We start from the raw sequence: 25,089 nt of genomic DNA, 5'->3' as shown, positions 1-25,089 counted from the left end.
TGTTTTTTCTGTTCAGGTGTGACTGCCAAGGGCTCTTGTCTCTGTCTCGATCCATGACTGATGACCGGATACTGCGTCTTCTGAAGCTGCTGATGGCCATGGGAAAGCACCCTCCCTGTGCGAGACCAGGTCCTGGATGCTGGGGTTTGCTTCTTCCTTCCTTGAGACTCACGAGTGTAAATTCTAACCCACGTGCTTTGCTAAGTGTAGAGTCATGATGGCCAAGAGAGGCGAAGTGACATGTGGAAGATCAGACCTTACACCTGAGCCTGGGATCCAGAGTCCCCAGCCGTCTGCCCTTCTCCCACTGCCGTCCTCACTGACGTCAGGCTGGAGGACAACCTCTTCTGTGCTGAAGCCCCCATGGCCTCTGGCTCCGTTCGGCTCAGCATTGTTAGGCCTTTTCATGGCTTTGTCCCCCAAACACCGGCCCCAGGACAACTCTAAATCAGGCTGTCTGGGTTGGACCCAGTCGCTGGCTTAGGGTCTGAGCTTGGAAGACCTCAGTTTGAGGACCGGCTCTGCTAACTACGGTCAGGCCATTTGCTGTCTAACCGGTAAGGGCTCGGGAGCCAGGCCTCCATCGGGAGGGATGGAGCTGGAAAGAAATCGAGAGGCTGTCACGTTGGTCCTGCTCCCACGTCGCTGGGACTCTGGCTCGGGGTCAACTTCAGGCTCTCCGGCTCCACCCGGGCTCCCTGGAAAGTCAGGCTTCTGCAGAATTAGCTGTGAGAAGAGCCTGTGCTCGGAAGCGTCTCCAAGCTGCTGGGAGAGAAAGACGAGGTCCAGATGCAGGGCGTCCGTCCCCCACAGCTCCCCAGCTGTCTGTCGACAGGGAGGGAAGCTTCCCTGCTGTGGCTGGCTTGTCCCCCGAGCTCCTGCCACCCCCAGGCCACTCGGCCTGCAGGCCTGCCGCCACCACGGCTCTGCCCGGGTCCGGCCCCAAGGCCGGGAGGAGATAGCTCGGCAGCGGCCCTGGTGGGCCGGGAAGGCCCCCTGACTGGACGAGCTCACACAGCCACATGTTTTGCCCATTTCCCAAAACTTGTTCTTTCCTCCCTCGATACTCAGAACTGATCAGGTGACACACACATTTCTTCTGATCTTCAATTTGACCGAAGCTGGTGAATTGTACTTGATCAGAGGCGTGTTTTCGCTCTCTTCCTCTCTCTCTGGGCTTTCTGAGAGCTTCCAGGGAAATCCCTCCATGACTATTCCCAGAAGCACAGGGCTGTTTTGACAAACTGAGTACACTTTGATAGTAGTTTAGATAGTACCCGCCCATTCAACAAACATTTAGGAAGTGCTGAAGGCCGTGCATCCCGGCCGAGCTCATTATCTTGTTGACAGGAAGGAGCCATTTGCTATCGATGTGAAGGCAGAGAAGGCCCCGGGAGGCCCAGCTGAGGCTGTGGGTACCCCAAACTGCAACGCCGGGGTCCCGCCTTCATTGCTCCCACGTTATTCCCAAACATACGACATATTTCTGGTGTGGCCATCATGGTGAAACATTGGCGTGTTTCTGTGTCCCTGTGTTTGGATCTCCTCTTGCGGTGTTTGTAACACGGTTCCTACACGTGTGGGAACAGAGGGAAAACCTGCATGCTTCCCGTCAGGTGATCACCATGTCAGGACCTGCTCTTAGGTAACCTCATTTGGTCCAGAATGAATCCCTTCGATTAAGTGTTAGTCTCCCCATTTCACAGATGGGGAGACTGAGGTTCAGGGAGGTTAAAGCATTTGCCCAAAGCCGAATGGGAGTAGGTGGTAAGCCACTGCTGTGAACACTGCTCATTTTGTCTCCACAGCCTGTGAAATCACTGTTTGATTTTTCATGAGACAACTTCGTTTTCCCTGGTGGAGAAGCGGGAAGGGTGGTGGGGGCTGCGGGTGCTTGTGTGAACGTCGTTAGTAATGATGAAAATATTATTATATCACCATTTGCTTGGCTGCTTCTTCAGACCAGGTGTCATGCAGAGTGGTTGTTCAAACAAGGACATTTTCAGTCCTCTTAACAACACTGCAGGGTGAGTAGTACCAGCCCCATTGTATTGAAAGAAACTGAAGCCTACGACTTGGAGGAGCCGGCCCTGGTCTCACAGCGGGCCGGTGGAGAAGCCGCCAGAAATCAGTCCGAGTTCCCAGTGGGTCTCACGCACCTTCCACCTGCCATGCTGACACACGGTTTAGAATTATGGTTTGGAATGGGAGCGCCATTTCTGCGTGTGTGTGTGCGTGCACGTGAGTGTGAGATCTGTGATACCACTCTGCAGTTAACGTGAGGCGCAGCTGAGGGCACAGCCAAGGGGAGGTGGTCGGTCCCTGGACGACTCACAGTCTACAGAGAGACTTTGTCCTCACTCCGCTCTCGCCTGCTGAATCCCGGGGCCTTTGCGCCCGAGCTTCACAAGGGGTGGGAGAGGCGAGCGATGAGCGTGGCGCTGGGAACACTCAGGCAAATCAGCAGGACCGCGGCAGAGGTGAGCTGAGCTGCAGGGTTCTGAGTGGCTGACTCCTCCTGTTCCTCCGAACCTAAATCCCCTCAGGGAGCCTTCTGCGGCTCCTTCCAGGACAGACCGAGTGGCTCCCTCAGGCTTCCAGGTCCCAGCATTGCTTCACAGGAAGGCAATCCTGTGTCTGTGCGCCCCGAAGACCCAATCCCACCGGCAGTGACGGGGCCTCTCCTCCAAACCCTACACTTAGCTCAGCATCTGGGACACCATGGGCATTCAAGTACTATTTGTGGAATAGATAAATAATGAAAACACCAATTCTTTTCATTCAGCCTTTGATCAGTTGAATATATTATGCCTTGGGTTTGGGCTGAATGTTTCCTTGGTCATGTTGCAAACATCCAAACACTTGGAGACTTAGGTCAACAGACATTCAGGAGATTCAGGAAGCCCACCCCCCGCCCTTGGGCTCCATAGTATCTGATTCATTAACTGAAGAGGAGTCAAAAGATGTATCCTGTCACCTTGAATCGAGTGTTAATATCGGAGCATAAAAATATCTAAGCAGAGCTACTGCATTTTTTAGGCATTTGGCAAAATGGTTTCTTTCTTTAATTGCACTACTTCCCCCAAATTAAAAAAAAAAAAAAAACAAACTCATAGCAAAAGTCTAACATTAGAGAAACGAGGAAAATATCTCTGTCCTCCGGCTTTTTTTTCATCCTAGAAAACTTGCTCTCCTAGCAGTTTGAGTTACTTGCCCCAGGCCCTCACCCGCAGGGACGCCCTAGGAAGCTGGGCAGAGAGTGACTGTTCAGCAGCTTCACCAGCTCTGAGGAGAACACTCCAAACCCATCGATTTTATACATTGCAAGCCCCTACAGAGCTGGCTTCTCAATTCGTTCTCATATATAACACGGAAGCCTTAACAGAGAAAAACATTTGAACACGTAATCCCTTCCTGTGTCATGGGAACAATTCTATTCCGAAATCAATGATGAACCCTTTGTATATCCTACTAACTCAGGTCCAAGCAAAATATTTTGGAACACCCCATTTTAAAATATTTATACCATTCACACTGAAAACCTTTTTCTCATTTATTCTTTGACACAAACCTTGTGATTCAGTCATTATTCTCCATAGTTTACGGATCAGAAACAAAGACATGGCAGAATCAGGATTCATGCAAATTCCCAAAATTCAGGTCCTGCTCTCTTCTTACTAATTTCTTACTGAGCTAAAGTGACAGGAATGCCGTCGTGCTGATTTATGTAGAATAAATTTATGATTAAAATCATATTTATTCACAGGACATTTCATCAAAGAAATTCCTGTCTTTGCTAGCTCAATGATGATTATTGTCTCTACAGAATAGAACGAGGTATTTTGAAATTTTACAGTTCCTTATAAATTCACAGATAAAATATATCTGTAGCAAAAAATTAAAGTGTAGAAATTACATGAAATGAACCTCAACAGAAGAGAAAGAAGTGTGTAACTGTATCCTAAGGCAATGGGATGGTTTTACATGTGTACACTAATTCCCTTGCTCAGAAAGATGGGGGAAAGACAAAGAACTAGACCAGAACTCTGTATATGCGTGTGCATGAAGAGATCAGAGACCCTCTGAGACACTGAGTACTTGTGGGCCCCGGGCGGCCGCCTCTTCCCCTGGGGCACCACGGATGCCAAGATGATGTCTGACTCAGCAAGCTTTCCACAGGCTTGTGGGTTGGTCTGTCCAAAGTTCCGCTGTAGAAAGGCTTTGGACAAGCTTTTGTTAGTATTTTTTTTTCATCATTTGGCACAAAATTTGGAGTCCATGACCTGCCATAGATGAGGGGCCCTGCTGGATTCCCTGGCTTTTGAGAAAATGTACATAATCTCCCCAAAAGATGGAGGCAAATATTTCATGAAAGTCAACATTCATACATGATAAAGAAAAAAAACCGTTTAGCAAACAACAGATCAAAGGAAGTAGATAATATGTTAAAGGATGCCATCAGGAAAGAAAGACAGAACACCCACCACAGCATTACTCCTGTCAGTGAGAAGTCGAAAGCTCTAATGTCATGATGGCAACAGTCATATCGACGCCCAACATTGTCCTGGAAATCCCAGGCAACCCAAAAAGGCAATAAAAGGTAACTCAGAAATGACGAGCAGATTGAAAACATGCATTGTCATTATATGCAGAAGACAGGCTATATGTGGAAATCCAAAAAAAGTGTTTTAAAACTAATTTTATTTCTATAAGACAGAACAGAAAATAGAATAGCATCCCAAAATACCACAAAATGTTAAATACATAGAAGAAATCTACAAAACGTATGCATGGCCACTAATCAGGAAATTAACAAAGCTATGTGTTTAGTTAAACGCTAAATGGAGGGCGGTCTCTCTGGTGGAGTCTTTCGGCCGCGGGTCCCACAGCCTGCAGGATCACCTTCCTGTCCTCGGTCATGGCTTGTGGTCTGAATCTCCCACCTGGGAAGCGCCTCGGAGTGCTTGTGAAGCTGAGAGCCCTGAGCTGAGCCGGGGCAAAGACAGCTCCAACCTGTGCCCACATGCCAAACCTGGCCTCGATGTGTACGGGGACGCCGGCACCGCCGTGTGTGACAGCCAGGGTGACCGGGCCTGGCGTGCCGAGCCGCGGAGCATGCCTCTCCCCCAGCCAGGAGCTGTCATGCGGGCGTGCCGCTCCTTCGGCCAGGCCGACCTGACCCTTAAGCTGCCAGAAGAATGCACACTCAAGTCCCCCGACCACCTCAACCTGGAGGCCATCAACTACCCGGTGGCCGACGGCGACACCAACATCAAGTGCATGGCCCTTGAATGAAGTCAGCTGGCCCACGGCCCCTAATAAGGGCAGCTGCGTCTGCTCCCCTTGGAAAAATAAAATCAATGGAGGGAGACTCAACGTTGTAAAGATGTCAACTATTCCCAAATAATTCTGTAGATTCAGTGAATTATCAATTAATATGCCATCAGGACTTGTGCTTGTGTATGTTGCAATTTTTTTAAATCTGAAATTTATTTGAAAATGCCAAGAGTAGATAAGACAACTCTGAAGAAGAGGCATAAAGAAAAGGCACTTGGTAGACTTACTATGAAGCTGCTGTCTAACATGAAGACAATAAAACATATGCTTGGAGGTAGACAGACCAAGTGATGGGAAAGAAGGGAGAACACACAGTGAACCATCCTTGGACACTCACACTATGACAAAATGGCATACACAAAATATATCCTAAGTAGAAGTAGATTAAAATAGGAAAGGTGGAAAAAATGAAGATCTGGAGGATAATCCTGGGAAATATCTTCAGGCTGGGTTAGTAAACATTTAACAAGACATACGAACACTAAACATAAAGGAAGTGATTTATTAGTCAAACTGTATTAAAATTAAGAACTGTGTTCACAGAGAGACAACAGCAAGAGAGGAAACAATTTAAAGGAGCATGGGAGAAAATATTTGGAGCACTTAGAACCAGAAAAAAGAGTTATATTCAGAATATATAAAGAACTCCTACCAGCAGAGGGGCAGAGATACACACACAGCAGGTCTGAAAACCGCCTGACACTCTTGACAAACGTTGAACGCCACCATGCATCAGCAGCTTCGCTCCAGAGACACATGCCCTCAGAGCAAGGACACACGTGCAAATATTTGGACAAGAATATTCACAGCAGTATAATTCGTAGCAGTCTGAAATTGGAGATAATCCAAACACCCACCAACGATAGAGTGAATAAACAAATTGCGATATAAACATTCGATGCAATATTATGTAGTGATAAGAAGGAACAAATCACAGCTACATGTGACAACAAAGATAAACCTCACAACTAGAATGTCAAGCAAAAGAAGCCAGACACCAGCAATATATTTTAATGATTATGTTTATATAAAGTTCAAAACCCATCTCCAGTGTTAGAAATCAAGAGTGGTAACTTGGGGAGGGGATGGGAGGCTAGCAACGGGGAGGGGCACGAGTCCCTAATCAATTTCTGGGGACTGAAAAGTCCCATTTCCTGAACTTGAGTGGGGGTCTTGCTGTGCACTCTCTCTGAGATCATTCAGTGAGCTGTCCTTGGGATTGGTACAGTTGTATTTATTTATGTTATACTTCAATACAAAGTTGAAAGGGAGAGAGACCACGGCCGCTCTTACTAGTGTGATGATCAAGAAGGTCAAAGTGCTCAGATGCTGGATACACGGGCCAGAAGCAAGGGGCTTCCTGCTCGGAGGGAGCTGTGGGAGAGAGAAGAATCACCCATCGCACGAAACATTTGTCCTCAATACTAGAAAAATCTGCAGTTGACTTTGGTTGAGAAGTGACAAGTTCAGGCTGAACAGGTTTGCGGGAGCATGAGAATGGACAACCGCCGAGTTTGAACTGCCACTTAGGAGCAAATGCTGAGGAGACACTTGCTGATGTGAGCCTGGGGATGTCTGCCTGGACATGTAAACACAGAGGGGTCTTCAACATGAAGGTGGCATTTGAAACAGCAGTGGATCAGATTACGCAGGGAAATGTTGCTATGGAAGAACAGAGGCCCCTGGATGGAATCCCATGAACCCAGCACTCAGAGGCGAGGGAGAAATGAAGCGAAGGGGGACAGCCTGGAAGAGCAGACCGTGATGGAGGAGGGAGGCTGAGAGCTGGCAGTGGACGTGCCCGTGTGCAAACTGGGGGCTGGGACGAACTGGTGAGGCTAGAAACACCAGTCGTAGAGGTGGCATTGATTGGAGGTAAACATACCAGAGCTTTTCCCAGAGCTGCTCCAGGGTGAGAATTAATTCATGGCTAGATTTCCTTCCCTATTTTTCTCTATTTTTCTTTTTCTTCTCTTTTAATACATTCTGAGTTTTCCAAGTGTCACATAGTGAGGTGAATTATTTCATAATTCAATAGTTATGTTTAATCAAGAGTACTTGCAATTAAAGTATAACTTCTTCACTGAAAAGATATAGCAATAAATCAGTAGAATACATATGTATATGTACACACACACAAACAAGGTGGGGATTAAATTTTTCAAAAGAAAAAGGTACAAGACATAAAACATGTAAAAGACAACCACTGTACCTTGTTATCAAAAATTATTTGGGGGGGCAGAGCAAGATGGTGGAGGAGTAGGAGACCTGGATTTCGTCTGGTCTCAGGAATTCAGCTGGATAGGGATCAAACCATTCTGAACACCTACAAACTCAACAGGAGATCGAAGAAAAGAAGAGCAACAACTCTCTCATCAGAAAAGCGACCACTTTCTGGAAGGTAGGACGTGAGGAGAAGTGAATCCAAGGCGATATTCGGGAGGATAGACGGCGGGGGAGGGGCCTCCGTCGGCCGCTTCTGGCAAGTGATAGACCGGGGAGCACAAAGTCGGAACTTTTAAAAGTCTGCTCTGCCGAGGGACGTCACTCGGGTGGCTAAGTGGGGGGTGGAACCCTCATGGGACAGCATGGTCTCAGGACCCTCGGGGTCACAGAAGGACCGGGGGTGCCTGAGTGTGGCAGAGCTCCCAGGTATCAGAGCAGGGAAGCCGGTTTCAGAGACGGAGCCGAGGCGCGGGCTCTCAGCTTGGGGTTGCCATAAACCGTGATCCGCGGCACAGTCGGGCCACTGCTCCTCCAGCAGGGACCCAACAAGCGGCAGATCCGGGGAGACTCACCTTCCTCCTCCGGGAGGAGCCGCGCGGGAGGGCACTGCAGGCATCTGCTGGGTTTGGAGACTCCACCCGGGGTCATGAGCCAGAGATAGAAACGCGCGGTCACAGGCCTGATGAACACGGAGTGTGGCCGGAGACCGGGGAGACGGGAGTGACTGGTGGCTTTTCTCTGGGGGCGCACTGAGGAGCAGGGGCCCCGAGTTCTCGGCTCCTCCGGGGCAGAGATTGGGAGGCCGCCATTTTCACTCTCCGCCTCCGAAGCTGTATGGAGAGCTCGCAGGGAACAAAAGCCCCGGAGAGCAAACCCGAGCAGATTACGTAGCCGGGAGGGGGCAAGGGCGGGGCACTTCCACCTCCGGCAAAGACATTTGGGAACCACGGCAACAGTCCCCTCCCCCAGAAGATCAGCAAGAACAGCCAGCCAAGACCAAGTTTACCGATCAATGAGAACGGCAGAACTCTAGTGCTAGGGGAATACTGCACATAGAATCCATGGCTTTTTTACCATGATTCTGTAGTCTTTCAAAGGTAATTCTTTTTTTAACTGTCTTTTTTTTTTTTTTTGAATTTTTCTTTTTCCCTTTTTCAACCAACATCTTATCAATCCCTTTTTTAAAAAAACATTTTTATTTTTAATTTTTAGAGTCATATTCTATCCCTTCAGAGTAGTTACCCGTATTTTTGGCATATATATATAAGTTGTTCTCTCTTTAAAATTTTGAGATAGTTTCTTCTAACAGATCAAAATATACACTAAATATCTATTGTATGGTTTTTTTCTACTCCCCTGCCTGATCACATTCTCTCCCCCTTTTTTTTCTTCTCTTTTTTTTTAAATCCTCTTCTTTCTTTTTTCAAACAACTTATCGATTCCTTTTATAAAATTTTTTATAATTACCATCTTTACAGTCATATTCCATCCCTTCATCCTATCAACCCTTATTTTTGTACATATATGTTTTTCTTTCTTTAAAATTTTGGGAGGCACTTTCTTCTAACAGACCAAATACACCCAAAATCTAGTGTGTGGCAGCCTGATCATATTTGATCACATTCTGTTTTTTGTTTTGTTTTGTTCTGTTTTTGTTTGTTTTTATCTTTATCTTTTTCTTTTCCTTTTTCTCTTTTCTCTCTTTCCCTTTCTTTTCCCACTGCTTCAGGTCTTTTCTGATTTGTTTAGAGTATATTTTCTGGGAACGTTGTTACCCTGTTAGCATTTTGTTCTCTCATTAGTCTATTCTCCTCTGAACAAAATGACAAAATGGAAAAAAATCACCTCAACAAAAAGAACAAGAGGTAGTACCGACTGCCAGGGACCTACTCAATACAGACATTAGTATGATGTCAGATCTAGAGTTCAGAATCATCACTTTAGATACTAGCTGGGCTTGAGAAAAACATGGAAGTTATTAGAGAAACCCTTTCTGGAGAAGTAAAAGAACTAAAATCTAACCAAGTCGAAATCAAAAAGGCTATTAATGAGGTGCAATCAAATATGGGGGCACTAACTGCTAGGATAAATGAGGCAGAAGAGAGAATCAGTGATATAGAAGACCAAATGATGGAAAATAAAGAAGCTGAGAAAAAGAGAGATAAACAACTACTGGATCACGAGGGCAGAATTCGAGAGATAAGCGATACCATAAGATGAAACATTAGAATAATTGGGATCCCAGAAGAAGAAGAAAGACAGAGGGGTGCAGAAGGTATAATGGAGCAAATTATAGCAGAGAACTTCCCTAATCTAGGGAAGGAAACAGGCATGAAAATCCAGGAAGCACAGAGAACCCCTCTCAAAATCAATAAAAATAGGTCAACACCCCGACATCTAACAGTAAAACTTACGAGTCTCAGAGACAAAGAGAAAATCCTGAAAGCAGCTCGGGAGAAGAGATCTGTAACCTACAATGGTAGAAACATTAGATTGGCAACAGACCTATCCACAGAGACCTGGCAGCCCAGAAAGGACTGGCAGGATATATTCAAAGCACTAAATGAGAAAAATATGCAGCCAAGAATACTATATCCAGCTAGGCTTTCATTGAAAATAGAAGGAGAGATAAAAAGCTTCCAGGACAAACAAAAACTAAAGGAATTTGCAAACAGGAAACCAGCCCTACAAGAAATCTTGAAAGGGGTCCTCTAAGCAAAGAGAGAGCCTAAAAGCAACATAGACCAGAAAGGAACACAGACAATATACAGTAACAGTCACCTTACAGGCAATACAATGGCACTAAATTCCTATCTTTCAATAGTTACCCTGAATGTAAATGGGCTAAATGCCCCAATCAAAAGACACAGGCTATCAGGTTGGATCAAAAAACAAGACCCATTGATATGCTGTCTGCAAGAGACTCATTTTAGACCCAAAGACACCCCCAGATTGAAAGTGAGGGGGTGGAAAACCATTTACCATGCTAATGGACACCAAAAGAAAGCTGGGGTGGCAATCCTTATATCAGACAAATAAGATTTTAAACTAAAAACTGTGGTAAGAGATGAGGAAGGACACTATATCCTACTGAAAGGGTCTATCCAACAAGACGACCTAACAATTGTAAATATCTATGCCCCTAACATGGGAGCAGCCAATGATATAAGGCAATTAATAACAAAAGCAAAGAAACACATCGACAACAATACAATAATAGTGGGGGACATTAACACCCCCCTCACTGAAATGGACAGATCGTCTAAGCAAAAGATCAACAAGGAAATAAAGACTTTAAATGACACACTGGGCCAAATGGGCTTCACAGACATATTCAGAACATTCCATCCCAAAGCAACGGAATACACATTCTTCTCAAGTGCCCATGGAACATTCTCCAGAATAGATCACATCCTAGGTCACAAATCAGGTCTCAACCAGTACCAAAAGACTGGAATCATTCCCTGCCTATTTTCAGACCACAATGCTTTGAAACTAGAATTCAATCACAAGAGGAAAGTCGGAAAGAACTCAAATACATGGAGGTTAAAGAGCATCTGACTAAAGAATGAATGGGTCAACAAGTAAATTAAAGAATAATTAAAAAATTCATGGAAACCAATGAAAATGAAAACACAACTGTTCAAAATCTTTGGGATGCAGCAAAGGCAGTCCTAAGAGGAAAGTATATAGTAATACAAGCCTTTCTCAAGAAACAAGAAAGGTCTCAAGTACACAACCTAACCCTACACCTAAAGGAGCTGGAGAAAGAACAGCAAATAAAGCCTAAACCCAGCAGGAGAAGAGAAATAATAAAGATCAGAGCAGAAATCAATGAAATAGAAACTAAAAGAACAGGAAAACAGATCAACAAAACAAGGAGCTGGTTCTTTGAAAGAATTAACAAGATTGATAAACCCCTGGCCAGACTTATCAAAAAGAAAAGAGAAATGACCCAAATCAACAAAATCATGAATGAAAGAGGAGAGAACACAACCAACACCAAAGAAATACAAACAATTTTAAGAACATATTATGAGCAACTCTGTGCCAGCAAATTAGATAACCTGGAAGAAATGGATGCATTCCTAGAGATGTATCAACTACCAAAACTGAACCAGGAAGAAATAGAAAACCTGAACAGACCTATAACCACTAAGGAAATTGAGCCAGTCATCAAAAATCTCCCAAAAAACAAAAGCCCAGGGCGAGATGGCTTCCCAGGGGAATTCTACCAAACATTTAAAGAAGAATTAATACCTATTCTTCTGAAACTGTTCCAAAAAATAGAAATGGAAGGAAAACTTCCAAACTCATTTTATGAGGCCACCATTATCTTGATCCCAAAACCAGACAAAGACCCCATCAAAAAGGAGAATTACAGACCAATGTCCCTGATGAACATGGATGCAAAAATTCTCACCAAAATACTAGCCAATAGGATCCAACAGTACATTAAAAGGATTATTCACCACGACCAAGTGGGATTTATCCCTGGGCTGCAAGGTTGGTTCAACATCCGCAAATCAATCAACGTGATACAATACATTAACAAAAGAAAGAACAAGAATCATAGGATCCTCTCAATAGATGCAGAAAAAGCATTTGACAAAGTACAGCATCCTTTCTTGATCAAAACTCTTCAGAGTATAGGGATAGAGGGTACATACCTCAATATTATAAAAGCCATTTATGAAAAACCTACAGCAAATATCATTCACAATGGGGAAAAACTGAGAGCTTTCTCCCTAAGGTCAGGAACGCGGCAGGGATGTCCACTATCACCACTGCTATTCAATATAGTATTAGACGTCCTAGCCACAGCAATCAGACAACAAAAAGAAATCAAAGGCATCCAAATTGGCAAAGAAGAAGTCAAACTCTCACTCTTTGCAGATGATATGATACTTTATGTGGAAAACCCCAAGGACTCCACCCCAAAACTGCTAGAACTCATACAGGAATTCAGTAGAGTGGCAGGATATAAAATCAATGCACAGAAGTCAGTGGCATTCCTATACACCAACAACAAGACAGAAGAAAGAGAAATTAAGGAGTCGATCCCATTTACAATTGCACCCAAAACCATAACATACCTAGGCATAAATCTAATCAAAGAGGCAAAGGATTTGTACTCAGAAAACTATAAAATACTCATGAAAGAAATTGAGGAAGACACAAAGAAATGGAAAAACGTTTCATGCTCATGGATTGGAAGAACAAATATTGTGAAGATGTCAATGCTACCTAAAGCAATCTACACATTCAATGCAATCCCCATCAAAATACCACCCACTTTTTTCAAAGAAATGGAACAAATAATCCTCAAATTTGTATGGAACCAGAGAAGAACCCGAATAGCCAGAGGAATGTTGAAAAAGAAAAGCAAAGCTGTCATCATCAAGACAGTATGGTACTGGCACAAAAACAGACCCATAGATCAATGGAACAGAATAGAGAGCCCAGAAATGGACCCTCAACTCTATGGTCAACTCATCCTTGACAAAGCAGGAAAGAATGTCCAATGAAAAAAAGACAGTCTCTTCAACAAATGGTGTTGGGAAAATTGGACAGCCACATGCAGAAGAATGAAACTGGACCATTTCCTTACACCACACACAAAAATAGACTCCAAATGGTTGAAAGACCTCAATTTAAGACAGGAGTCCATCAAAATCCTAAAGGAGAGCACAGGCAGCAACCTCTTTGACCTCAGCCGCAGCAACTTCGTCCTAGAAACATCGCCAAAGGCAAGGGAAGCAAGGGCAAAAATGAACTATTGGGACTTCATCAAGATAAAAAGCTTTTGCAAAGCAAAGGAAACAGTCAACAAAACCAAAAGACAACCGACAGAATGGGAGAAGATATTTGCAAATGACATATCAGATAAAGGGCTAGTATCCAAAATCTATAAAGAACTCATCAAACTCAACACCCAAAGAACAAAGAATCCAATGAAGAAATGGGCAGAAGACATGAACAGACATTTTTCCAAAGAAGACATCCAAATGGCCAATAGACACATGAAAAAGAGCTCAACATCGCTCGGCATCAGGGAAATCCAAATCAAAACCTCAATGAGATACCACCTCACACCAGTCAGAATGGCTAAAATTAACAAGTCAGGAAATGACAGATGTTGGCAGGGATGCTGAGAAAGGGGAACCCTCCTACACTGTTGGTGGGAATGCAAGCTGGTGCAGCCACTCTGGAAAACAGTATGGAGGTTCCTCAAAAAGTTGAAAATAGAGCTACCATATGATCCGGCAATTGCACTATTGGGCATTTACCCCAAAGATACAAAAGTAGGGATCCAAAGGGGTACGTGCACCCCGATGTTTATAGCAGCAATGTCCACAATAGCCAAACTGTGGAAAGAGCCAAGATGTCCATCGACAGATGAATGGATAAAGAAGAGGTGGTATATATATACAATGGAATATTATGCAGCCATCAAAAGGAATGAGATCTTGCCATTTGCAACGAAGTGGATGGAACTGGAGAGTATTATGTTGAGTGAAATAAGTCAAAAAGAGAAAGACATGTATCATATGATCTCACTGATATGAGGAATTCTTAATTGTAGGAAACAAACTGAGGGGTGCTGGAGTGGGGGGTAGGGTGGGAGGGATGGGGTGACTGGGTGATAGACACTGGGGAGGGTATGTGCTCTGGTAAGCGCTGTGAATTGTGCAAGACTGTTGAATCTCAGATCTGTACCTCTGAAACAAATAATACATTATATGTTAAAAAAAAAGAAGAAGAAAAAGAAGATAGCAGGAGGGGAAGAATGAAGGGGGGAAATCGGAGGGGGAGACAAACCATGAGAGACAATGGACTCTGAAAAACAAACTGAGGGTTCTAGAGAGGAGGGGGGTGGGAGGATGGGTTAGCCTGGTGGTGGGTATTGAGGAGGGCACATTCTGCATGGAGCACTGGGTGTTGTGCACAAACAATGAATCATGGAACACTACATCTAAAACTAATGATGTAATGTATGGGGACTAACATAACAATAAAAAAAATTATTTGAAACATCCCAGTTCATTTTTGCATGCCAACTGAATGCCTGCATGTGCATAATTCATTCAACTGAGCCCTCCTTTAGTTGCTACTGATAGATTGTCCATGCAATGCCTAGGGCCTAGTGATTTGGCTTCAGTGAGCAGGAAGATAGGGCACAATATAAAATGAGTAGCTTTGGGCAGGTCGCCAACACTGCATTCCTCAGTCTCTTCATGTACAAAGCAGAGATAAATCGATCTGCCCTATTTTACCCAAAATTTATGAAAGAATCAAGATAATCGATTCTTGGTACTGTATCTGCAAATGTCTTGTTAAACTGAGTAACACACATGTCATTTTATGGAGATCATTTTAATTTTCATTGTTACTCTTTGCATTCAGAATTTTAATGAGTAACTTTCTAAGTTATCTGTCACAGGGATTTGGGGCTGACACAATAAAATACTATAGACTGGGCAGCTTAAACAACTAGAAATTTATTTCTCACATTTAGTTCTGGATGTTGGAAGTCCACAATCCAGGTACCGGAGGGTGGGTATCATTCTGAGGCTGCCGTTTTGCTGTGAGCTCCCATGACCGCCTCCTTGTTCAGGGAGACAGAGCTCTCTGGGAAGGGTACTCATCCCACCACAAAGGCCCCAACGGCATGACCCAGCTCCAAATACCATCACACTGGGGGGTTAGAGTTTCAACTTATGAACCTGGGGGGACACTAATATTCAGTCCATATATACTTGTCTACTAAAGAACAGACTTCCCTTCTAGTTATTCATTGGAAAGAGAAAACTTTTTTTTTTTTACTAATAAGAGGATAAAAAATCTCTGTCGTCCCAGTTGACCCACCATCTCCAAAAGAACAATTCTATTAAAGCCAAAACTCAAAAGCTCAGTTTTAATTTTCCATAGTTCCTTACCAAACTCAGCTTCAACCCATGTGACTCTATGATGGTGTTCATTCCTTTTTTAATTAGTTTTTGACTCTCTTAGGGCAACGAAGATATTGGCATTAACACTTTTCAAATGCCATTTATTATCATTCCAAAAATACACTATTTGCAGAGCTACCTGATGACAAGGCCAGAATAGCACATCATTAATGGCTTAAGTAAAAGAAAATGTATCAATTAAAGCATAGGTCTTTTATAAAAAGATAATAATTAACCAAAAGCCCACATGTTGGCAGATACCATTATTTCACAGCCAATTTAATTTGGTGGCAACACAACTGATTTTGGAAGCAAAACTAATTGGTGCTTCAGACGGGCATGGCACTGGAAATAGGGTTTTCTTATGTTGGAGGCTGAGATGCACTGTTGACTAAAAACATTCATTTCTATAACCAGCAACCCTGAAGTCATTCTTCACAGAGAGGATCAGAGAACATTCGTCTCCATGGCAGCCCAGCCTAAGCATCTGTTCCTGCTTTTAGATGCTGGATACTGCTCAGCTGAGAGGCCGCTGAGGCGTAGCTCTGTCACCAAGACATAAGTGATTGACTTAATACCCCCGCTTGGAAGCTGGACATCTAAAATGTAGCAGTATAGACTAATTAAGCAGACCCATTGTTCTCCCAAAACAGTAAATGAGACCAAAGTAAAAGAAATAACCCATTTAGCCCAGCTTGCAGGTGCCAACCCCACAAGGCACTGTGCTGGGTGCAGGGAACCCAACGTGATATCGAAGAGACCGGTCCCCAGGTGCCATGCATGCAAGATGGAAAGTGCCAGGTGATGCGGGACAGGGCCAGTGAAGGCTTCGTGAGGGAAGGACGTGACCTGGCCTTTGAAGAATAGATAGAGTCTTCCCAAGGAGGGAAAATGTGGGAGATGTACGTAGCTATGTAAAGAGCTCTGTTTAACGAAGTGCACAATAGTTAAAGGGAAGTAGAGAAAACATAAGTTCAAAAGGTGGCTAAAGCCCCTGAGAACAACTTTGGAGTCAGGTTATATTTATATTTAAAAAGGATTGGAAGTCAGTGATGTTTTGAGAAGGGAATGACGTGATCATAGCTGTACTGTGTATATTTTATCAGATAAACTAGAGAGAACTGAGCAGTGGGAAGATATTGATGCCATTTGGGGGACAGTCCAGGCAAAGGGTGATAAGGACCCAAATAGTAGTAGCTTCTGAGGGAGTGCTGAGGAAGCAAGCTTGTGGGCAACCCCACAGAGCTCGATTTGACAGTACCCGGGGTCCCCCACACGGGGCTTCCAGAGGAAAGGGGCCCCAGACCCACAGTGCGGACGTGGGCCAGATCAGTCCGAGGAACACAAAAGGTCTGGAAGTCAGATGAGCAGGCACGTAAGGACATAACGAAGTCTGGCCATCTCTTGACGATAGCTCGGCTTTGGAGACACGGTTCTCCTGAAGGGGAGGCTGCATGCTGTGCAGGAGGAGCCCTGGAGCCACGTGTCCACGCTGGGCGGGGGTCCAGCCCCTCTTGCACTTCTGAGGCAGGGCTCGATGACATCTGTTTAGCCCTTTCGGGGCTGGCATGGCAATCGAGAAAGAAACACCTATTAGAAGGCATTTAGCACAGGCTTTGGAACAAGAGGTTAGAAGACAGGTGCACGTGTGTGCCGGCTGGTCAGTGCAAGTGTTGGAGTGGAGGCTTCAGCTGCTAAGCCCTGGGGCACACACGAATGGTGTGCCAGGTGCTATGCCCATGCTGTCCAGGAGTGAGCAGGAGAGAGACCATGGCTCCCCGCTGGCCTCGCAGCATGATGTGAAAGGAACGGAGATCGACATGTGGAATGGGGTTAGACTGGAAACGGGGTTCTGGGAGCATTTAGAGGAACTGCCTGATATTCGCTTTGTATGTCCCTGCAGAAGTGATGCTCCCAGGCACCTAGATGGCTCCTGACAGTAACTGTAAGATGCTCAATGTACCTTACATAAAGAGGAATAGTCCAGAAGGAATCTAGGAGCCTCTGCAATGGTGACTAACATTTCATCCATTTCTGCAGCATTAGCAGGACGTTTTCACCTGAGTTTCATCCCACACCCCCTTCCACACCCACCTCAGAAAGAGTGCCCCGGGATCGAAGGGGCCGGAATATCGAACTGTGCCCGGACCTCCTGATCGTCCTCTTTGGACAGAGCGACTGTCTTCTCCCATTTGGTCCTCCGTGCCTCATGGGAAGAATCAGCTGATTTCCCCTCCTGCTGAGGAAGATGCTGGTCTCAGGGAGGCCCGTCTTCCCACAGATGACAAACTGAGCCTCGTGTTTGTTGCACAACAGGGAGACGACTCTGCACCTTCCCCCGAGGCCCCAACGCAGCCCACCCCCTGCTGCACACATTCTAGCAAACACGAAACAGTAAGGCAAGTACTGCGGGAGAGGTAAAGGGCAGAGGTCATTCAGAAGTGGGTTCCACGAGTGTGCTAACCCCTCCGCTTTCTGTCCTATGATGGTTCCCAGCCTTGGGCAGAAGCTGCCACGTGCCTCAGGGGAGGGGCTGCGGCAGAGGCAGAGGAATGAGACACAAGATGTTTGAGGTCACGTTTGTGAGAAGATAAATATGTAAACCTACAAGCAGGTGTGCGTCCACACGCGTCCACACACAGAGATGCATATGCACACACACACACAACAAACATCCATGCGCGTATTTGTTGTTAAATCCCCTGAGTTTTTCTTAACTTACCAAACGGCCAGACCTGGAAAGGTTTCTGTAAAGCGATGGGCTCGGGATACAGTAAGGCAGCTCTACCCGCCCAGGAGAGGCCTCTGGAACCAGGAGCAAGGAAGCTGAAGGACAGGAGTTCACAGGGCATTCTCCTCCTTCCGACTCTGCAGGCTGGGCTCTGTGGGGGTCCCAGCGGCGCCCTTCGGTGAGCCCTGGGGACACAGACAGAGGCTCCTCGATGTCTGCAGGTAACCGGGGAGCCTGTGCTGCTGAGAAGAGGGCTGAGGAGATGGGAGAGCCAGGGAGGCGGGCCAGCAGAGCACCCTCACAGGCACCAGGCCAGACCGGCACTGCGCCCAGAGAGAGGAGGGGATGCCCGAAGATTGCCTGTGCCCCCCAAGAAGCTGAGTCAGCCTGAAGCTCAAACACCCTGACTCCTTCTGGTGCTCAGTTTGGGCGTCTGTCCCCCACCTGTGTAGGCTGGTGCATAAAAGCAAAGTGAAATGCACTTGTAAGGCAGACAAGAGAAATTAGAGAAACCCCGTTCTTCCTCTAGACCAAAGCTTAAAACCTATGTGACAATATGGAGGTAAGCTTATAATTGAGCTGTAAGTATGAAAATATATATCAGACGACCTGCACACTGTAAGTGTGACCAGACGACATGTAATGTAGAGAACAGTCCAGAGAATTTACACCAAAGTATTGGTAGCGGCCACACTGATGACGATTGGGTTGCTCAAGGTGATTTTTGTCTTCTCTATCTTATGTATTGTTTGTAATATGGTCACATTACTATTGTAAAAAGAAGGTACATTTATAGTAATAAAATTGCTTTGAGCTTGCATTTTTCTCTTGGAGATCAGTTTCATATACTTAAGGTTTGCTTTCCTTCCAGAAACTTCTTGCTATTCAAACTAGCTATCACCAATTTTCTCCACTTTATTCAGAGACATTCCCAGAGTGAGAAATTCAGAAATTCCATTTATCATTTTGGTATGCCTGAGTAAACCCTATTTGGTATTATGAAATAAGTGTGTTTTTATTCAGTTGTTGGTGATGATTCATCTAGAATTTTGTCCTTTTTTATATTTTGCATTCTCCCCAAACATCTGAGGAACATGTAAGCAGCTCCTTCAAGGTCATATAGGTGATGTACAAAAGCTAACACTGAACTAAATCTTCTGGTTATAAATTCAAATATTAAATACAGGGATCCCCCATGAGGGCCAATTCCACTCCGGATTCTGCATTTTATAAATAAGGAACCAAAGGTCAGGTAAAGTGATCATTACTGTCCTAGCATCGTTCCTATTCCTGCTTTAAACATCACCTTTGGAGAAGACGCGGCAGGATGCGTGTCTGGATGCAGGGCTGCAGTGAGGCGCAGGCAAGAGCCAAAGCCGAGGGCCGTGGAACAAGGCTCTCTGGGCAGAGAGGTCACCAGGGACCTCTGCACAAACAGGAGGCACCGTAACGACCACATTAAATCCAGACATGGAGCCTCACAGAGAGTGGAATCGAAACGGAGCCCCTGCGCCCAGGGTGCCCTGCTCCCTTGGGGGGAGGTTGGTCAGTGAGGGGGAAGGCACCTGCTCCCCCTCCAGGTGCAGCCAGCACCCTGTCTCTGGGCTTTAACCGGTGGAGGGCACCGCACGTGGCACGGTGGCCCCCGTGGTCAGTAGCAGAGTGATAGCTCCACGCAGATCTGCCCACCACAGCTGGCTTGTTGCTGAGGCTCACTGTGGACAAAGTCACCATATGAAGAAATGGGGGGCCCCTTGGGCCACGTATTAGAGGTGGGAGGAAATGGGGGGTAGCTTGGAGACTCAGAGGACACGGACAAGATCCGTGGAGTCTATGGAAGTGCTGGTCACTGGGACTCTCTTTCTCAACCTTTGTCCTCCTAGGGTAAAGGTGTCTTCAAAGATCTTAACACAGGAAGGAAACAAAATTCACTCGCAGGCGCCTGCAGCTGAATCCTGACAAGCGCTATGTCCATCCTGGATCAGGGGAGGCTGCACTTTTCTCTGAGGACGGAACACACGCTGACCCTCCCCCCGGCCCTCCAGGACACTGGCTCTTTGGACCAGGAGTGCATAAGTGGTTCTCCTTTCTCCCCACCCTCCCTCTTATCTTTGCTTCTCCTTTCTCTCCTGCTCTCAAGCCTTGTCTCCTCTTCCACGTTCTCACCATGTAAATGGTGTCTCGAGGGACTGGGGCTTCAGGGATGTTGCCCAAAGCAGTCCTTATCCGTGGAGGAGATGGATGGCTTTGCTTGTGCATTTCTATTAGCCAGAGGGAAGGGAAAAGTTGTAGGATGTGCACTTCCTGGAGTTGCTATTAGATGCTGTAATTACCTTTCATTCAGAAAGAGCACTTTGCAGCATCTGATGTCCAGTAACCAAGGTCCTAGGGACCAGTCAGTTCCCCTCTGCAGCAAGGATCCAGCGCTGCTCACCACGCTCTGCTACACCCTGATTCTGTTCTTTCGGCTGGAGCGGATAAGAAAGCCTCACCCCAGCTGAGCCCCCAACCACGGCCATATGGCTTGTAAATTATTATACAACTTTCTAAATATTATTGGCCACATTATCTCTAAGGATAAATTCTCATTCCATCTCTGCACTGAGTTCTTCTTTTACATTTGTTTCCAGAGAGATGAAGACAACATGACAGAAAAGTCGGACTTCTGGGATTTATAGACAAAGAAATAGTATTTTTATCAAGTTCCCAATTGTAATAATAAACCACACAGGGAGGGAAAACTGAATGGGAAGAAATCAGAGATGGAGACGAACCAGGAGATACTCTGGACTCCAGGAACCAAACTGAGGGTTACAGAAGGGAGGGGGGTGGGGGGATGGGGTAACTGGGGGATGGGCATTAAGGAGGGGACGTACTGCATGGGGCACTGGGTGTCATATGCAACTGATGAATCGTTGAACACTACATCTCAAACTAATGATGTACTATGTGTTGGCTAATTGAATTTAAATTAAGAAAATAATAATAAAATAGATACATAAACCACACGCTTCCAGAGTGACTCCTCAAAGGGATTCCATGAAGAAATTCTGGCCAGTCGCAGAACCTCGACTGAAGGGCTCCCTCCCTCCTGTGGACAGCCTTCTCTCGCCAGCCTTAAGCTACGCTGAATTACACAGAAAGCTAAGGGCCCTAAGGAGGGACAGGCTGCACTGTTGACTGAACGTCTGCGCTTAAAACCCCGAACCACCCATCTTGTGGTTGCAGGGTGAAAAAGGCCAGGCCCTCCTGAAGGAGAGCCAGAGCCGGTTACGGGGTGCTTGATGTGCAAAAGGGCTATTCTTTGTTTTGTTGGGTTTTTAAAGATTTTATTTATTTACTTGAGAGAAAAAGAAAGAGAGAGAACGAGCAGAGGGCAGAGGGAGAGGGAGAGGGAGATCGACATGGGGCTCGATCCCAGGACCCCGAGGTCATGACCTGAGCCGAAGGCAGACGTTCAACCAACTGAAAGGGCTGTTCTTACTCAACAAGCGCCGTGTGCAGAGTGGGGCATAAAGCCCAGGGTCTGGTGGGGTAGATGGGGTCATGGCTCTAAAGCTGTGAGTGGAGAGAAAAGTGTCTTGTCACCGTGTTCATGCTCACATTTGTGCTGGGACTCCGACCCTGACATCTGGACGGCCCATCTCACACCCTGACAGTGACCGCCTCTTTCACCAACAACGTATCTTACAGTAATTATGCTTCATTATTTTTTCAGCCTATATTTTCTAGCCTTTCAGTTAGAGTGATGCCTATCCATCATTTCAGGGAAAACAAAGGCAAACCGGGGATTTCTCTCTGGCTTTACCTGATAGTTATACCACTTAATTTGATTAACTTATTAAGATTAATTCATTAATCTCCTAAAATTTAACTACCACGATCTTTTGTGTGACATTCTGATTCCTTCTTTCAAAGCCCACTTTCAGCTGCTCCAGGCCCTCAAACAGCCTGAGCCAAAGGTACATCTACAGTCACGGCTTATATGTCCTTATTTCCACTTAAATCACAAATCCAAATATCACGCTCTATTATCATCCGCTGTGAGAACAATTCTGTCCAAATTCTGCACCTTCGAAGCCTCCTATTTCCTTGCATGAAGTGGAGAATAAGAAGAAAGAGAAGGTCAGCAACACGGAGTCAGTGACTCTGTGAAGTCTGCACAGAGAAAGCGCTGTCCCACCTCACCCCCCTGGGACCCCGGGATCGTCTGCGTCGCTGCCCTCATCCCGCAATCCTCCATCCTGCGTCTGTTTCTGCCTGCCTAGACTCTGTGGTGGCCTCGTGTCAAGGCTCCCTGCCCTCCTGGACGGGGCTGCCAGCCCAGGTACCTGTCAGGCCAAGTCTGGAAAAAGCCCTCTTTGGATGTTTACGCAGAAAGCGTGAAAACCTTGCTTCTGATAATTTTGTAACTTTCTATTCACTTTTTCAAGGACAGAAACACTCCATATTAAGTGGAAATTTGCACACGGCCCCTCACTAGGTGTGGCACAAAAACCCATTTCCTGATTTTCCTTCTCAGTTCAGGCTGGGGGAGAGGTTTTTATAACAGCACCAACACCATGACTTTTCCCCGTAAGAGAGAGCCCTTAAAAGGCTTTCGCAAGAATCAAGGGCGTGTGTGCGTTCGAGTATTGTCAGTTCAGTCCCACGCAGGAGCCTTGCAACCAATGTTTGTCGAATGCGGAAGAGTGGCTTAAGCTACGCTGAATTACACAGAAAGACATTGTCAGGGAGAAAGGAAAAAAAGCTAAGGGTACAAAAGCAGAGCCAAGATAAAAGCTGTTCTCTCTCTTCTCACAGAGAATAATGCACCAAGGAAAACACTGCTAATAATTGGTAATGGCTCTCAGCACATTTCCAGGGCTGTGTGGTATAGCCCAGTGCGTGGTGACCGCCAGGGGACGTGCGGGGCAGAGGGCCTCCCCCAGGGCCTGGAGAGGTGAGCCAGCCTGTCCGGTCGGGACACCTGGGTCAGTTCCCCACGTCATGGCTTAACAGAGCAAACGTCGCAGGTCAGTCCTACCTTCCGGCCATGCTCACTGCCACACTAACAGACAGCTTCTCTTTTGTCTGCTGCACATCTGACTTGGGGTTTTCTTAGCTGTTTCCTCAACACGTTTTTCTGTTGCAGGATAACGGGTGGAGTCTCTCCTCCATCTCGGTACACTGCGGATGGGTACCCCCTGCGTCTGTCTGCCACACCGCGGCTCCGGATCCTCACCCTGGAAACACGAGTCCCTGAGACACAGCGTAGGCAGCACACAGGGTTCGGCGCGGAGCAGACACTGGGGTCAGACCCTTATGACGTCACTTCCTACCCTGGGCCACAGTCAGTTTACATGGTTTCCCCAAGGTTTGGCTTTCTTGTCTGCAGCATGAGGGGACAGCAGTGCCTCACGCACAGGACAGGGCGTCTCCCGTCCCTGCACGCTTACCTTCTGCTCCAAGGAAAGTCTCCTGGCTTTGAGAGTCTCGGGGGCACAGGATAGGTAAAATGGTGCAATGTCTTACCAACACCAGGACGGAGCTGCTTCTAGAAGCTTCCAGTGACAGAACTGTCCTTGGAGTTACTCTACCCATGGCTATGGCTGAGCTGAGGGCCACGGAGATGCTGGAGACACGAAGTTCTACTCATGATCTCGGATTATTTTGTCTTAAACTACATATTTACATTTTACTACTTACAGAAAACTGTTCAAAACTGATATCAAAACAGTCTTCATGACTAAGATACACATGTGCGTAACTGCGTCTGTCGCTGGGGTCCCCCTGGAGTGTGTGTGTTCACGTGGGGAGCGTTCCCTCAGAACCCCAGAAGCACGGCCTCTCTACGCAGTCATAATACTAAAGGGCAGCCTCAGTCCTGCTGGTTTTCCCACTTCGTGGAATTCTGGACGTTTTCCCCAGAGGCTCTCCACTTATTTGGCAAGATTTTGCTGTTTGCTTTTTATTAATCATGTGTGTTTAGATCTCTGTAACTCTCCGCATCGGCTGTTGCTTCTGTGGTCTGGAGAAGGGGGGCTTTGCCCAGCCACACTCGCTCCACGTGGCACAGAGATAGCTGTGGGACCGACGTGCGTCCACAGCTGACTCTGGGTTAACTCACCCAGCTTCGTGCCCATGTCTGCTGAAGGAAAAGTGACAAAGGATCTGCCCTCCCCATCAGGACGTTTCCAGGATGGGGCGGCGTGCACGGAGGGAGGCCCCCGGGATTTGTTTTCATGGCTCCCCTCCTCACCGCAGAAGCACAGAGCTCCCAGACTTGGTGAAGAACAGCGCTGCACCCCGGCTGTGAGCACTCCACGGATGGAGATACCAGTGGGCAGTTCACACCCAGGAGAGACTGAGTCCCCACACGTGCAGGGACTCCTCTGTCTCCAGGAAGCTGTGTTTGAACACTCTATTTCTGGATTTGTTGTAGAACCTACCTGTACAAAATCCACTTTATAAAATGGCCAAATTATCCTCAATTAAGTTCTGGTAAGAATCTTCCTGTTTAGAGAGATTCAGAAAATTTACATTTGTGTTTCAACAATGATAACTGCCAAGAAAACAAAGCATTTCCTCCATGAAAGCAGGAGAGAGAGTGGGACCAGGGCTGACATTTCTCTGAGTCTTTCTGTTCTTTATATTTTTAGTGTATATTAAAAAGTATAATATTCAAAAGAAAGCCAAATAACAACAGGTAAATCCATATATACATCAGGAAAACACCACTTATAAGAGAACCTACGTCTGATAATGTATCCAGTGTTTTGAGGGGAAAGATCATTTTTAAGAACTAAGTGACAGGGGGGTGGCGTGATGGGTGAAGTTCACAATTACCACCATGTCTCCAGC

At 46.1% G+C, this 25,089-nt stretch overlaps 1 long non-coding RNA gene across 1 annotated transcript; it reads right to left on the bottom strand.

Annotated features, from left to right (window-relative positions):
• Positions 1-15,077: 15,077 nt before the first annotated feature.
• Positions 15,078-24,646, bottom strand: LOC118007334. The gene is made up of 4 exons (XR_004678382.1): positions 23,273-24,646; positions 18,238-18,431; positions 17,610-17,751; positions 15,078-17,078 (listed from the first exon to the last, which is right to left on the bottom strand). It is a non-coding gene; the product is annotated as an uncharacterized LOC118007334 (long non-coding RNA).
• Between the last annotated feature and the right edge of the window lie 443 nt (positions 24,647-25,089).

The sequence above is a fragment of the Mirounga leonina genome, unplaced genomic scaffold (genome assembly GCF_011800145.1).
Source record: "Mirounga leonina isolate KUSES-001 unplaced genomic scaffold, KU_Mleo_1.0 Mir_118, whole genome shotgun sequence".
In the NCBI taxonomy this organism is placed as follows: Eukaryota; Metazoa; Chordata; class Mammalia; order Carnivora; family Phocidae; genus Mirounga; species Mirounga leonina.
The sequence above is the reverse complement of the archived record's forward strand: the minus strand, read 5'-3'. Positions and strand labels throughout refer to the sequence as shown.